The following is a 17,946-nucleotide window of genomic DNA, read 5'->3' as shown; positions in this document are numbered from 1 at the left end:
AGGAAATATGAAGGCCATCATTATCTTTGTCGCTATAATTTTCTGTATTGGACCGGTGGTTGTCGGTAAGCACTTAATTTTATACTCTTAACATTTACAATATAGTTAAGGACTCACTGTTTATTTATTTTCATAAAGAGCAATCGAAATCATTTTCTTTGAATATCTTTATTCTGTTTTTGCTTTTCTTTGTAAGGGATAAAAAAGTGAATATAGGAAACAAGATACATTCATTTTCTTGTTCACAAACCATGCTAACAGCTTTATCAATAAAAGATTGAAACAAAATTTGTCAAATGAAGCTTAAATAAATTATCAATATTATTTTATTTCTTGAGGCATGTGACTGAAGACACTTCAATTAAAATGAAATGGTATTTTTGTCATTGAGAATCTAAGTCGCTATTTTTCAATACTTTCAGTAGAAGGAGATTTTTGGCCACACTGTCCTCCCCGAGGGGAAATGGCTGTTAGTTTTTGTGGTCCATATGGTGAATGTCCATGGGGAACATATTGTTATGTAAGACCCAATGCGATAAACCTCTGCTGCAGACTGAAAACAAATGGTAAAAAATAGAATACTACTTAAAAAAATCTCGTTACTTTTACATCTTGTTCACAATATGTGGGATCAATGTTGCTTTTTTCTATTACAGGACCAAATTGGAAGCATTCGTAGGCAGTCGGCAACAATCCAATTGATTTCTTTGTTAATTGAGGAAAACAATTAGGGAATTGTCCAATAAAATGATTACTAACGGCAAACATACAATAATTAAATTTGAGGTTTATTTGGCGATGGTTGGTCATGGTACTTATAAATGTGGAAGCCTTGCATTAATTCTTGCCTAACAGGTTATCCCTATCAAACAAATTCACAGATGCCCAACTGATTGCTCACATAGTCCATAATACATATGTAGATAAATATAACTGTTAATTGATATACTATGACATAGGCACTACTGGCCGCTTACTGCTGGAAAGTACGGTTGCAATAGTGTAAATGCCAAAGATTCAAACTGTTTTTAAGTTGGTTATTAAAGTAAATACATGTCAATGCATAATAACAAATTAGGTGCCAAATGTAAACGATAAATCCGTAAAAATAAGCATGCAAAGGGTTGCTTAGCTACACTAGTAACCGCTTGATGTACGGTGTTTACAAGAAAGTTAACACATCAGGCAAATTTCTTATGAAGAAACATAAAGTTATTTCTTCTCACAATCACCTTGTCCGTCCGACTATCTGTGCAACCGTGTCCGGTCCATATCTTTCTTCTTTATAAACAAAAACAGTTTTTTGCTTATGACGTAAGGGTGTGTCATGATTTTGTCCCAATCTCATTTGGCCAAATTCAAGGTCACTGGAAGAAAAAGCGCAAATCTTTTGGTTCTAACAAAAAAAAAAAGACACCCCCCCCCCCGAAAAAAACCCCAATACAATCACGATGTTCTAGAAACTGACTTTTGTATGGTAACGTCTTTATATGAATACTGTTCCTGAAACCGACATTTACATAATGACTTCTTTAAAATAAATAAAGTAGTATGATAATTTGAAATTTAATATTAATATTCTTGTAGTGCTGAGCTGCATAAGATCTACCCGAAAAAGTTACGAGTCAGACATAAGTTACATATAGCTTACAAACACGAGAGGTCATATATTTAGTGTTATTTTCAAGACATGGAAAAGTACATGTGAAAGAATATAATTGTAAATGATTGGTATTTATACTTGGAATAAATAGCAGTTATAACATCTTTTATTGTCAACTTCCAATATTCACTCAACTAGTTTGATGATAAACGACTTCTACAAGTGACTGAAAATGAAACCAAAAAAAAAAATATGATAAAGTTTGAAAATAACAGTACACTGTCAAAATAATGTGGAGCAGTTTTAATCAAAGTTGATTAAAACGCTTAATATTACTATATGACCAACTACCTGCAATCCATGATGAACGTCTCCTTCACTTTTCTCCCCGTACTATTCTATTCCATTCTCTCGCTAGAGGTCGCGCTTCGCTTGGTTTCAACTACACTGTATCAAAAGTAAAATCGCCCATTTAAGGAATGATTTGCCTTATTTCATTTATTCAGCATTTGTGAAATCTTGACTTCTTTGTATAACCCAAGCAAGTTCCTAGTAAACATTTTCACTGTTCACGTAATCATTGAATATTATTTCATTGCAAGGATATTATTTTAATGCTAATTCCCATCGAATTGAATCCTCCAAAGCGTGTCCACCACCGTACTCTCATTTTTGCTATTGATTTATCGAAAATGAAATTAGGTTTTAAATTAATTTTTCAATAATTATTTATCAGGTAAATTCCACTTTACCTTACGGACATCATATCAGTATCACACGTGTTGAAATACCATAGGTATACATGTAAGCAGTTAGTCTGTTGTAGGCTTTTCATAGTAGTATACATTGTAGATTGACACCCAATTGATTTTCGAAATTGAAAGTAAAAATATACTAATATAGGTTCAAAATGGATCGGACATATAGCTTAGAACAGAAAACGTTCATGCTTTATCTATTATGTACTAGCATAAAAAGCGCCCATTCTTTATGATTAACGATCAATCAAATCAAACACATAATTATACAGCTGGGCCAGTTTCTCAAAAAAGCGTAAATTTGGGCTTAAGTTAGTCCGACTAACGAAGTTAGGCCAATATTTAGTCGGGTCTAAGTTGCGTTTCTGAAAGAGGCTTAAGTTATGGTTTAAATGTCGAAGAACTTAGACATCTGCGCTGAGCACTAAGCATTCGCATGTTGTATTTAGTTTTGCTTTGACATTTCACCATCGTTGTCAGTAGGCGAATTTAGAATTTAAGAATTTCAATGTCTAATATTAAGTAACTGTAGCTATCTTGAATTCAAGCTATTAAAGTTCAATTTAATTAAATGAGTACACATAAACAACACATATGGATATGCACGAAGATAATTGATAGTAAACCATACATATTTTAAAAATATGAACGCATTTAAATTATTGATTCCTGAATTAATAAGATTAATTAATTTGATTTTCGAAAATTTAAGGAGGCGTGCATGTGGAATTTTAGAATCCCCGAGAATCTTGACAAGCGCTTGTCAGTAAATCAAAACTTTATACAAACTCTGCATTCTAAAATATATTTTCAAGTAAAATTTTTAACTTTAAATGTATTGTATCTAAATGCGAGTTCATAAACATTCAAAATAACATTTAGCTTTTATACAGTTTGGTAAAGATACAAAGAGTAAAAAAAATGAGAATACATAGGTGTTGTAAAAATGTAAATTATATAGGTAAGGAACATGCAACCCTATCTAGGTACAAATTACAACTGTAAACATATTTAGTTGCTCCTATTTAAAGGAGTATTTTCAATATTTTGAAATCAGTTTCGTTTCATAGGTTCGATTTCTTTTAGAAACATTAATTAGGTCTCAAATAAACTAAAATCTAGTCTATGCTTACTAAGAATTGATTTAAAAATCAATAATCCATCCGTACTTATAAACATCTATACGATGTAAATTATCGGAGTTGTTGTTATGGAATACACGTATAATTTAAAATTATAGCATCTTTTTAATTATTGTTTATAGCAGTTATCGGGATATACCTATCTTTAATTCCTCATACTTTAGGTAAACTTCATGAACATGAAATATCGGAGTTGTTGTTGTGGAATACACGTATAATTTAGAATTATAGCATCTGTATGCCCCCTTTCGAAGAAGGGAGGGCATATTGCTTTGCTGCTGTCTGTCTGTCGGTCGGTCGGTCCACCAACAGTTTCCGTTCATTTTCTTTGCAAAGGATAAACATATTGACATGAAATTTAGTATACAGGTTTATCATGATAATATCTAGGTGAACTTTGATATTGGGTATGATCGAGCAATTCTCGACAGAGTTATGGCCCTTGGACTTAGAAAAATTCGAGTTATTTGCAGTTTCCGCTCAATTTCTTCGCATAGGATAAACATATTGATATGAAATTTAGTATACAAGTTTATCATGAATAAATATAGGTCATGTTCGATATTGGGTACGATCGAGGAATTTTCGCAGAGTTATGGCGTTTGGACTTAGAAAAATTCGAGTTATTTGCAGTTTCCGTTCATTTTCTTCGCAGAGGGTGCACATATTAATATGAAATTTGGTATGCAGGTTTATCTAAATAATATCTAGGTCAAGTATGATTTTGGGTATGATAGAGCAATTTCCAACAGAATTATGCCCCTTGGACTTAGAAAAATTCCAAATATTTGCAGTTTACGTTCATTTTCTTTGTTGATGTTTCAAAGGGAGGGGGGCATAAGTGTTTCAAAGCATCTCTTTTTAATTGTTGCGTTTATAGCAGTTTTCGGGATATACATGTACATATCTTTCATTCTTCATACTTTAGGTAAACTTCATGAACAAGTAGTAATGTAAATTACATACGTTTAATTAGGTAAGCCCATTATTTATCAAATTGATTTAATCTTTATTTGGAAAAAGGAACAGTTATCGAACAATAGGTATTTTCTTTAGGTTAAACGTACATGTACAAATATGAAATAAATGTGAATGTTTCCTTCATAACACGTACATCAATCCCAAAACTAAAATTATCTGTTTATTTGCCTTAGGAACAAATTTAAACACTCGCTATTTTTTGTGAACAGAATAAGGACTTACGCCTAGCCATAAGCAGGCGTAGATTTACACCCAAATTAAGTCCAGGCTAAGTTTCTTCCTTTTTGTAAAACGCAACTTAATCTGGTTTTGAGGTTTAGTTCCTGATTTAGTCTGAACTAAGCTTCCGCCTGGACGTAGGCCTTTTTGAGAAACGGGTCCCCTCGGGCCCGTTTCATCAAAGGTCGTAAGTTTTTGACCTAATTTTAGTCTATTTCCGAGACAAACGCCAAAACTTAGTCCGGCGTAATTTGCATTTCACTAAGCAGCGTAACTGCTGGTGTTAGGCTGGTGTTTAGGCTGGTGTAGGGGCTTTATCTACGGCGTAAGTCCTTGACAACGCGTAACTGCCCGTGCGCAACATTTTCCTAATAATTCAGCTGTAGTAGCCGGTCATGTTTTGAATGTTTTGATTTGTAAAAGAGCATGAAGTTGCAATATACATGAAATAAAGATTAATTAATCAGATTACTTTTTATTTTTGAAAGTGGCACGACGATGAAATTGGTTATTACTCCTTGGATTAGATTAATATTCTTTAAAATTCAACATTAGATTAAGATGTTTTCATAACAGTTTATATGAAATTTAAGTTATCTCTATGCATAGTTAATGTTGACAGTGTTCAGGTTCTCTCCTTTTCTAATAACTTGCATATATATTTGTTTACCTATAGCAATTAAAAAAAATATGTTTTCTTTCTATTACTAAAAAAATAAAGTGACCCATTTTTAAAATTTATTTACACTCCAATATAAAACTACATGCGTAGTGATGCACTAAACTGAACATTGAACAAAAACAGCCGAAACGACTCAGCTGAGCATGAACTTAAAGCTGGCTCTTGCAACCTCTCTTTTTCACAGAGAGAGAGAGAGAGAGAGAGAGAGGAGAGAGAGAGAGAGAGAGAGAGAGAGAGAGAGAGAGAGAGTGTATAAAAACAGTACAGCAAAAAAAGCTAGCACTCTTGAGCGAATAGCGTCTGCGTTGGAAAAAAAGAATACATGTACATAGGATCAAAAAGAATAAATTATGATTGTGAACACATGCCGTTTTGGGGGGTTTATCTGTGATATTTAACATACGATAAGTGTCGGTATCATAGCATTCATACGTCAATATAGACATAGGAGTTCCATAATGTTTAAACTCATTATATTTGGAGTTGGGAACTGAATCTCCATACCGAGATGAAATAAACTGCCAAAAATAAAAATACAATATCAATACCATGAGGTGTTTTTATGTTTTTGTAAAATAAAAAATATACTTTGCATTCATTTATAGATTTTGATTATATACAATCTAAAGTTGTATTTGAGAAAACTTTAGAAATGCATTTAAGTTAAATTTATGGATATAAAAAATACATAATGAAATTGTTTATTTCATAAATAACAATATGAAATGTCTTGTTCAGGTCATATGTCATAACAAGCCAGCCACACGTATCCTCAGTTGCTGCGCTGTTCCCTGTACATTTGCGATTAAGACATCATCACGGTTGATGTTTTAAACAGCCCCTTGTTCTCGGAGGGGAACTTTCGCAATGTTCGCTGTGTTATACACTCTAAACATGAGAGGAGCAGATGTGAACTTCGGCCATTACATGATACTAGCCAAAGTGAAAATCAAACAGGCCAAAATGCAAAAAATAAATACAATGTAGATAAGCTAAAACATCTGATCGACAAGGACGTATTTCAATTAGAACTAAGGAATATATTCAACGCATTATAGTGTGAGGATCAAGAACTAGATATTGAGAGCGAATGGACTGTTTGAAGGGATATCATCAAGAATGTATGCGAAGAAGTTCTAAGAAAGAAAACTAACAAGAAGAAAGAATGGATACCACATAGCAGAAGGTCGAAGAAAGGCGTAAGTTAAAAGAAAACGTTAACGCTTAAACAAGAGCACAACAGAATGATGCACATACCAAGCACCAAAACCTAGATAAAGAAATAAAAATATATGCAGGAATGACAAAAGAGAGTATGTCAACCAACTTGCGACAGAAGCACAAAGACCTGTTAAAGATAAATATGGTTAGCTAAATGAACAAATGGAAAGGTGGATTGAACACTTCACCAGTGTCCTGAATAGGCCAGAACCAGATCAAGCGGTAACCTTACCACCAGAGGAAGACGTTAACATTAAGGTTGACAATTTAAAGAAACATGAATTCAAGAAAGCCCTAAAAACTTGAAGAATGGTGAAGCGACAGGAATATACCACCCGAGGCGCTAACATATGGAGGATAAGAGATAAGTGAATACTTATATAAAGTATTCAATAAAATCTGGGAAGCTGTGAGAATTCCAACAGAATGGAACAAAGGACTATTAATGAAACTGCTTAAAAAGGGAGACTTACGCTGCTGTGAAATTGGAGAGGCATAACCTTACTGCTAGTAGCTAGTAAGATCCTCTGTAGAGTTATATTAATTAAACAGAATGAAAGAGGCAGTAGACAAAGTTTTTCGGGAGGAACAGACAGGCCTTAGATCCAATAGAAGCTATACTGAACAAATAGCAACTCTAAGAATAATTGTGGAACAATCTGTGGAATGTCATCACTGTACATAAATTTTATTGATTTTGAAAATGCATTCGACAGTGTCACCAGAAATGGAATGTTGCAACTATTGAGACACTATGGAATACCATTCAAGATAGTGAATATTATCAAGGCCTATATGAAGAATTCTCAGTGTAAGAAATACATGATACATCCCTCACCGATTCCTTCCAAGTAAAAACTGGAGTGGAACAAGGCTGCTTACTCTCGACCACCCTCTTCTTAATAGTGATAGACTGTATTCTAAAGAAGGCATTTGACAAGCCAAGGGGAATACAGTGAACAATGGTCAGAAGATTAGAAGACCTGGTTATAGACTTTGCTGATGACCTTGCCCTACTGTCCCACCAAATAAAAGACATCAGAGAAAAAACCAAAAATTAACAGCAAGAAAACAAAAGTTATGAAAGTGAAGACAAGAAAAGGTGAACCAATCACAATCGATTGGGAAGAACTGGAAGAGGTAGAGAAATTAACTTATATAGGGCCCATTGTTAGCAAGACGGGAAGCTCAGATAAAGATAGTAAAGCCAGAATAAGCAATGCCCGACAAGCTTTCGCAATGTTCAAACCAGTCTGGAGTTCCACCACACTAAGCGAAAGTACAAATATCAGGATATTTAACCACTGCCGTGTATCCGCGCCGGTAGTGACATGTTTGGATAACGTGAAAATGGCGTATCCACTTCAAAAACAATGAGTGTTGTGTCCTTTTTTCTATCGACAACGAGGTAAATATTGATTAAAATATCGTAATATTCATTCTTATTTTTCTGAAGGTTGTTCAGTTGGAAAAAGTTTGCGGTATTTTTGTTCATAAAAAATAACGACTTGTTTAACACCAATGTTAAGTGGGTGCTTCTTTACGGATGTAAAACATGGAGACTAACAACAGGACTACAACAAAAAATCCGGGTTTTTTTTTTATCAACAAATGAATTTGACACATGTATGTAAAGTGACATGGCCAAAAAAAATATCTAACGAACAACTACTGAAGCATACCAGCCAGGAACCACCATCACTCCAGATCAAGAAAAGAGCATAACAATGGATTGGCCAAACACGGAGAAAGTCCCAAAACAACATCATCAGAAGAGAGGCACTATACTGGAATCCACAAGGCCAGAGAAAACAAGGGAGACCACTACACAGTTAGAAACATAACTCGAAAATAAAGGGAAGACCTTGAATAAGACAAAAAGAGCAGCCCAAAACAGAGTGAGATGGAGAGCGACTGTAGTAGCCCTATGCTCCACAAGGAACGAAGATGAACAAATAAGTTAGTAAAGTGTTAAATCCCGCGCTTGGGCGGGGTTTCATTTAGTTTAATTGAATTTTACTTGATAAGTAATTATTGTAAAATTGTTGTTTCGGGAAGGGGGGGGGGTTAAAAGAGTTGGAGGAATCTCGGATTATCTACTTGTACTACTTAGCTTAGAAAGATGACAAAATAGGCCATGCCTGCTGTCCGATCCTAAACATGTATCATTTTGAAATAAAATATTGTTTAAACGTATTACATTGTACTACTTAGCTCGAATGTTTTTATTGAAGCAATTAGCATGCATTGTAAAGTCTCATTCTTTAATGAGTCCAACACATTGGTATCCTCCAGAAACGTAAAAAAAACCTCAGATTAATCAACCATTTTTTTAACGTCTTGGATTAATACATGTAGATTTAAGAAATGTCAGCGCGAGCAGAATTAGTGGAAAAATTCAATCTCTAAAATTCAAATTTGCCATGATCACTATGATTGTTTTCTTAATTGATTACAGTAAATAATTTATTTTCAATGATTCAGAAGAATTGAATATTTTTAGCTGTCTTTGATTAAGAGTTCCCATCTTTGTTAAATGATAAAAGAATGTTATGCTCAAAATATTGATTAAAAAAAGAATTTAAATTAATGTTAGTTAATAAAATATCACAAATAATTGACTTTTTTCTTTATTCTATTTTTGTTGAACAATGAAGGTGGTCCTTTCCTAAGAAACCATCTCCCGTTTCCCTTATAGTGCATGCTGTTTAAATGACAAATTGATATAAAATATTAATACAACTGCCCTGCAGCTAATTTCTCGTCAAATTCCTCTTTTTATTTGGTTTTTTTGATTGACAGGAATTGACATACTGACATGTGTACGCATAGACTAAGTATCCAAAGCAAGATATTTTTCAGTTGTTTCATTTGACATTACAGGCAAATCTAGTTTGTTAATGCTTTACCTTTACTGATTTGCATTATTTCAGAGAACACAACCTATATAAATAAACCAATGTTAACAATTGTGAGCATATATTAAATACTAACCATTCTGTGCATGTTAGCGACTGTATTTAACAGAGGAAATATGAGAGACATCATTATCGTTGTGGCTATGATTTTATGTATTGCACCGGTGGTTGTCGGTAAGCACGGGTTTAAACTCTTTAAATGGAACTTAACATTTTATAAAATAGATAAAGACTTTCTGGTTATTTATTGTCTTAAAAAGCAATTGAAATCGTTTTCTTTGAATATCTTTATTCAGTTTTAGCTTTTTTGGGAGTTGATTTTAACTCTACTATGCAGTTACTCAGACAAACCGAAAGTGAAACAGTGTTTGGACCTCAGCACAAATCATTGCTGCTGACAAGACTTAGTTCTTGAAAATAATTGATAAATTCGATGTAATGTATGCTAGAGCATTGTTTTTCATGGAAACTTATTCATAAATACCTTGAAAGTAGTCAGATTTTAAATTGTACGAACAATTTAAATATTTTTTGTAGTCGTATGTATTCCTACGCCAGAGTTCAATATAGTCTCGTTCAACTCGACGCTCGGCTGTCTCCTTAAATCCTTGACGGAGATTTACGGTGTCAGCCGAGCGTTTGGTTGAACGAGACTAGAGTTTAATATTGCTTGGATCCATACAATTTTCGAGAAATATTTCTATTACTGATACATAGTTTGATTGAATTAATTTTATCTTTAAATATTATTTAACAAGATTCATATGGGGGTTTCTCGACATTCTTATCGAAAAAGTCAAAAATGTCATATAAAAATGTGCATAATTCAAATTAGAAACTACATGTACTTGTCATGCAGAATAACATATCATTGATTTAAAAATTAAAAAGAACATCGACAAAATCGACTCCCGTCAGTTCTTCAGTACTTTGATCTTAGTAAGGGCTTGCCAAAATTGATATGCGAAACAAGTTACATTCATTTTCACAAACCATGGCTATAGCTTTATCGATAACGGATTGAAACAAAATTTGTCAAATGAAGCTTAAAAAATTATTTTATTTCTTGAGGCATGTGATTAAAGACACTTCATTTCAAATGAAATGGAACTTTAAAGTGGTATTTTTGTCATTAAGAATCTAAGTCGCTATTTTTCAACTATTTCAGTAGAAGGAAGTACTTGGCCACACTGTCCTCCCCGAGGAGAAATGGCTGTTAGCTTTTGTGGTCCATATGGTGAATGTCCATGGGGATCATACTGCTATGTAAGACCCAACGCGATAAACCTCTGCTGCAGACTGAAAATGTATGGTAAATTATCATATTAATTTTAAAAAATCTATTTACTTTTACATTTTATTAAAAGTAAATGGGATCAATGTTGCTTTTTTCTATTACAGGACCAAATTGGAAGCATTTGTAGGCAGTCAGCAACAATCCAATTGATTTGTTTGTTTATGTTGAGGAAAAAAATTAGGGAATTGTCTAATAAAATGATTACTACCGGCAAACATACAATAATTAAATTTGAGGTTTATTTGGCGATGATTGGTCATGGTACTTATAAATGTGGAAGCCTTGCATTAATTCTTGCCTGGCAGGTTATCCCTATCGAACAAGCAAATCCACAGATGCCCAACTGATTGCTCACATAGTCCATAATACATATGTAAAACTGTTAATTGATATCTTATGACATAGGCACTTACTGGCCGCTTACTGCTGGAAAGTACGGTTGCAATAGTGTAAATGCCTAAAATTCCAACTTTTTTGAAGGACCTCTTGAATGAAAGCTCATCAAATTGTCTCTTTCCTGTTAAAATTCCGTGGTGTGAAGTCAGATTCGTTTTCCGGCAAAATGCGTCTGTATTGAAAAACTCTGAAAATGAAAGTAAAAGTAGGGAAATTCACAGTTGTACATCAAACAATTTCAATTCTTTTCTCTAAATGATATTTCACTTTTGACACTTGGTTTTAAAATTGCAAATCCTCTTTTCTGACATGTGTCAAGCATTTTGATTTAAATTGTCCCAATAAATGTATATACACTCTGCAAGTACAGGAGCTATTTTGCTGAAAGGCACTACTGTGTTGTCCTACCGATTCTAAAAATAGTTAGAGGGATATACCCCTATGCATGATGATAATTGATAGTAAACCATACATATTTTTACAAATATAAACGCTATTGAATATTTGATCCTTTGATATCCGAATATTCAAGGAGGTGTGCATGTGTAATTTTAGAATCTCTGAGAATCTTGACAATCGCTTGTCAGTAAATCTAAACGTGATACAAACTCTGCATTCTAAAATATATTTTTAAGTCAAAATTTTTAATTTTAAATGGATTGTATCTAAATGCGAGTTCATAAACATTCAAAATAACATTTATCTTTTATACAGTTTTTAAAGATACAAAGAGTTAACAAATGAGAATGATAATATAGGTAAGGAACATACAACCATACATTATAGGCACAAACTGTACAACTTTACAACTGTAAACGTTTTTAGTTGCTCCTATCTAAAGGAGTATTCTCAATATTTTGAAATCAGTTTCGTTTCATAGGATTGATTTTTTTTAAAAAACAATTAATTGGTCTCTTAAACTTCGTTAAAAACATATATAGTATGTGTATGTGAAGATAAGTACGGAGTTGGTTGAACAATGTTAACTTAAGAAGATTTTAAACTAAAATCTTGTCTATGCTTACTATGATGTGATTCAAAAATCAATAATCCATCCATACTTATAAACATCTATACGATGTAAAATATCGGAGTTGTTGTGGAATACACGTATAATTTAGAATTATAGCATCTTTTTAATTATTGTGTTTATAGCAGTTATCGGGATATACCTATCTTTAATACTTCATACTTTAGGTAAACTTCATGAACAAGTAGTAATGTATGTTACATACATTTAATTAGGTAAGCCCATTATTTATCAAATTGATTTAATCTATATTTAGAAAAAAGGAACAGATGTCGAACAATAAGTTTTTTCTTTAGGTTAAACGTACATGTACAAATATGAAATAAATGTGAATGTTTCCTTCATAACACGTACATCAATCCCAAAATTAAAATTATCTGTTTATTTTGCCTTAGAAAAAATTTTAAACACTCGCTATTTTTTGTGTTCAGAATAAGGACTTACGCCTACCCATTAGCAGGCGTAGATTTAGACCCAAATCTAGTTCAGGCTAGGTTTCTGCCTTTTTGTAAAACGCAACTTATAGTCTGGTTTTGAGGTTTAGCCTGGACGTAGGCCTTTTTGGGAAACGGACTAACTGTGATATTAAACAAACGATAAGTGTCGGTATCGTATCATTCATATGTAAATACAGACATAGGAGTTCTATAATGTTTAAACTCATTATATTTCGAGTTGGGAACTGAATCTCCATACAGAGGTGAAATAAACTGCCAAAATTAAAAATACAATATCAATACCATGAGGTGTTTTTATGTTTTTGTAAAATAAAAAATATACTTTGCATTCATTTATAGATTTTGATTATATACAATCTAAAGTTGTATTTGAGAAAACTTGCATTTAAGTTTATGGATATACAAAATACATATTGAAATTGTTTATTTCAGAAATAACAATATGAAATGTCTTGTTCAGGTCAAATGTCATAACAAGCCAGCCACACGTATCCTCAGTTGCTGCGCTGTTCCCTGTACATTTGCGATAAAGATATCATCACGGTTGATGTTTTGAACAGTCCATTGTTTTCGGCGGGGAATTTTCGCAATGATCGCTGTGTTGTACAGTTCGAAACATGTTTCATTGACTTTATGGCATCTTTGTGGTGAAAACCGAAGTCCCACACTACTTGTATGCAAAAACTTTTAAAAGAATTTGTGTAAAGTATTTCATTTTAGCAATAAATAAGTTCGTATGTATTTCAAATAGGGTCGGAAAGTCTCGTCATGTGACCCGCGAGATATAACGAGAAAACGTACTTCCGGGCAGTTGCTGCAACAATGGCGCTATCAATAATATACTGGGCTCGATATGTAGATGGCCATACAAAGCTTACTAGGAAGAGCGAGAAAGCCGTGGATAGCGACAGGGTGCTAAAGTTCGTTTTAGACAAAGAATATCACGTGATATCGGCGGTGGTTCAAGCTTCAATGCGAGACACTTCATACAAAGTTCAGGTATGTACAAAATATTTAGCCGTCTTCATCCCTACATTTAATCAACCAGTGTAAAACTATGCATCGAATTTTTTCTTTAAGTTAACAATATCGCTTTCTGCGATCAAGAAATGTGCTACATTGTATATTTTTAACCTTAAGTTCGTCATTGTTGCCGTTGTAAATAACCCCTACCCCCACTTTTAGTCTTTAATAGATATATTTGTTTTTAATAATATTATAAGTATTTCCCACTATAAATACAATATGTCAATATATTCATACACGCAAAGTTCCCCTGCAAGATGATCATGAACAATTCATGATTTTCCCTTGAATAATTCATGAATTATATTCATGAAATGTTCATGAACAGTTCATGAGGATCCCATGAACTTATTATTGGACATTTTAAAGTCATGAATTTTTGTTCATGAAAAAATGTTGATGAATATTCATGAATATAATTTTTCATGAATAATTCATGAACAGTTATACTCATGAAGCTTCATCATTTGATGAATGTCCAATAATTAGTTCATCGGATCTTCATGAACTGTTCATGAATAAGTTTAATGAATCTTCATGAACTGTTCATGAATATCATTATGAATCTTATTCATGAATAATTCATAATAAAATTCATGAACTATTCATGAAAATTCTTACCTTCTACATTTTGTATATAAAAAGGTAAAATCTCCTAAAAAATCAAATATAAAATACTTTATTATAATAAATTGAAGAATAATGAGACAATATCTTAAGTATCACATAATTCTTATGTACTGACTATCACTTTAAATAATCAGCAAGTTTAATAAAGTTGTTTTAAAAAACAACAGGTAATGATATCAATACTAACTCATTAGCTTTAAAGGAATGTTACAATATTAGAATTGACATACCAATATGCAATGATTTGAAATATAAGCGACATTAGAATATGATTACTAGATGATAACCAGCAATATGTTCTTTATGAACTCTTTCTTTGTTGCATCTCCCTTGCCTCTGCTCATGTTGATTTCACTTGTATTCCATATATTGCAATGTGCATTTACTGCATGGTAGGTAAAATGCTCCATCCTTTAAATGATTATTTTCTACAAACCCAGAGTGTCTTGGTGACAATACTTCTTGGTGGCAATTCTTCAGGCTTCACATATAGCCCATTCGGTGGCAGAAGAGTTGTACCTCTGTACTGTACAAAAATAACAGGACAAATAGCAGTATAATTATGACATGTTGTTAAAACATTTGGAACATCAACTAATCATTCAATCATCTCATTTAATTCTTATTTCAAATATTTTTATCAAACGATAATGCTGAAATTGCACTAGAGCTTAAGAATGAGAGTGCCTACTCTAAAAAAAGTGACATCGCAGAAAAATAAAACAACTTAAGATGAAACAAGATGAAAAATTCAGGAGAAAACATAAATATATAGGCATTATGCCTGCTGTTCAATCCATTTCAATGTATCTATATACTCGAATAAAATACTTCTTTAATTTATTACGATGAAACTATAACTGTTTTCAAATTTGTAAATGATACTGGCCATTCTATTTGAAATGTTCAATTACTTGCAATAGCATTTATTAATTACTTACTGAAATTTATGTTCAATGATCACTATCTTTAGGGCTGTCCAATATTCTGGTTTCACTGCATAATTCTAGAGTAAAAAAAAAATTGTATTAACTCAAATGACATCAGCATATAACTTTACCTTGTAATTGCACCGATTTAGGTATATCAAATGTGTAATTTATTATCAATTATGTAGTTAAAACCTTATAAGTTAGTCAAAAGTGAATTTCACTACAAATTAAAAACCGCCATTTTGAAATGTTTGAAAAAATGAACAAAACTTAATCTTACGTTTTGACTCCCTCATAAAAGTTATTTCAATATACATGTATACATACTATATTACCTTTAATACCATTACTTTGAACTACATCTGCTGCATTATCTTCTTGCATGTTCCATGCTTAAATAATCCATCGCTCATGTTGAAGATCCGTCTGCTTTCATTCAAAACGCGTAATCACTGGGCGGAAGTGACGTAATAGAATCAAAACAACTCGCTGACTGTGTATTCTGAGACTCTTTCATTTAATTAAATAATTTTTTTAACATATGTTAATAATGATAAAAAAATATCATTAAATGAAATTACTTATAAAATGCTTAAGTTTTCATTATTATATTTTCAGAGATTGAAGAAACGTACGATTTAATATCGTTCGGTTTACACAAGTTGTGTCTATTAAACTTCAACCCCCTTCGTTTTTGAACCCTCAAGGTTTTGGAACCTAAAAAATAATTTACACTCAATTAAATATTCTTTCATACTTTATTTCTATAATTTGCATTAATGTTTTAAAGTAATATTTTCATTATTGCTTATCATTAAGTTAATTGACAAATTGAAGTTCAGTGTGTTTTTGTAACGGAGGCGAATCGACATGACACCTCATAAACAATGGCGGACTCCTCGAAACTCGGAGTGTAGTAACGGTAGTTGTCTGAGTTTAAACAGCTAATCATAAATGAATTGTTGGAAGTTCTCAACGGAATATTCACATAACGGATTTGTTACTTCTTAGAATGAATCGCTTTCAAATGTGTGCAACAGTAATGCCTTTTACAAAGAAACCGCAAAGGTTCTAAACTCGGGCTTGGGGTAAAATGCTGACGATGGACCCTCCACTTTGGAGGGTCCAAAGTGGAGGGGGTGGAGCTTGGTGTGTCAATCTTAATCAGAGTCCGTTTGATCTGTCATTCCAATTTCATCATGCACCTAATAGCCAAAACATATGGGTTGTTTATTAGAAGTTTAAAGGGGGGGGGGGGGGGGGGTCCTAACATTTAATGATTTTGGCAACTTCAAATGAACTTAATCAGGATACATAAATTAATCTATGTTTGTGTAACAATTATTTTGTGTCCAGTGAAACTGGGAACAGGAAGTTAACTCACCTCAATGTTGAGAGATTTATTTTTTTTCCCTGAGTAACAAATGTTAATAAATTAATAGATTATCCATTGACTGTCATTATTTATTTCAATAATTACACAGATATAAACTCCAATTTTTTCCCCATGATATTCATTGTATATAATGAGCAAATTTGAATTAGAGGAGGGGAGTTTTATGTGCCTGTGTTTAAAAGTCATATAAATAAATCAATGCTGTGGCCCATTCTGTTTCTAATAACATAATTGGAATGACAGATCAAACGGACTCTTAATTAAGATTGATACAACAAGGTCCACCCCCTCCACTCTGGACCCTCCAAAATGGAGGGTCCATCGTCAGCATTTTACCCCAAGCCCTAAACTCGACGGGGTCCAAATTTCAACCGAATGTGCTCGGAACATTTTCTCTGTCGTTCTCCCAGGAACAGACGCACTTCGTCTTGTGTGTATTTATGCTTCTATGATAGACTGACAACCTACCACGTCTTTAATAAACTTGATATACAATGAACTTCAAACAAGTTGGAATTCAACGTATACTAAATCTTTTTTTCCAAAGAAATATGCAAAGTTTTAAATTATTTCACTTTTTCAGTTTAGTTTACAAGATTTTACACAACATAAAACAGCCATAATGTATCATCTGCAAAGACTGATTATTCACTAATAAATTATGTCATTTTTAAAAAAAATATAAATTGAACAATGTAGAAATTAAGCGTCAAATTTAGGATCTAGTAATGAGCATTTGATCATGATGTCTGAGACCTTCGCTGTTGTCAATGAATTTACATGTTTCTTAGAATTGAATAAATAAAGTAACTATAATATATCACATCTTTCCTTTTCAAAATTAAAGATGCCACATTTATATAGGTGTTTGCATGAATATTCATGAATGTTCATAAAGACTGTGTATTAATATTTAAAGATGTCTAAATTTTTTTTAAAAAGATAGTGTTCTGAATACTAGAGTAAACTATGTTATTTATAAAAGTATTTGAAATTAATTATATATTTCGTAAATTAGAACTTCATGAAAATTCATGAATGTTCAATACCTAGAACTATTGAATACCAGGTATTTCCTGTATTCTTGTATATTCATAATTTGTTCATGAATTACATTTTAAGAATATATTCATGAATAAAATTCATGAACCACCTTTATGAACCAGTTATGAACCAGTCATGAATACATCATGAAACTTCATGAACGGTTCATTAAAGTTCTTAAAATCATGAATTTCACCTCGCAGGGGTTGCTTC

The 17,946-nt window shown here is 32.6% G+C and overlaps 1 long non-coding RNA gene across 1 annotated transcript; it reads left to right on the top strand.

The window, feature by feature from the left end:
- LOC109617338 (uncharacterized) lies at positions 1 to 856 on the top strand. Its single transcript, XR_898411.4, has 3 exons — positions 1 to 65; positions 423 to 566; positions 657 to 856. It is a non-coding gene; the product is annotated as an uncharacterized lncRNA (long non-coding RNA).
- The last annotated feature ends 17,090 nt before the right edge of the window (positions 857 to 17,946 follow it).

The sequence above is a fragment of the Magallana gigas genome, chromosome 4 (genome assembly GCF_963853765.1).
Source record: "Magallana gigas chromosome 4, xbMagGiga1.1, whole genome shotgun sequence".
Taxonomy (NCBI): domain Eukaryota; kingdom Metazoa; phylum Mollusca; class Bivalvia; order Ostreida; family Ostreidae; genus Magallana; species Magallana gigas.
The sequence above is the reverse complement of the archived record's forward strand: the minus strand, read 5'-3'. Positions and strand labels throughout refer to the sequence as shown.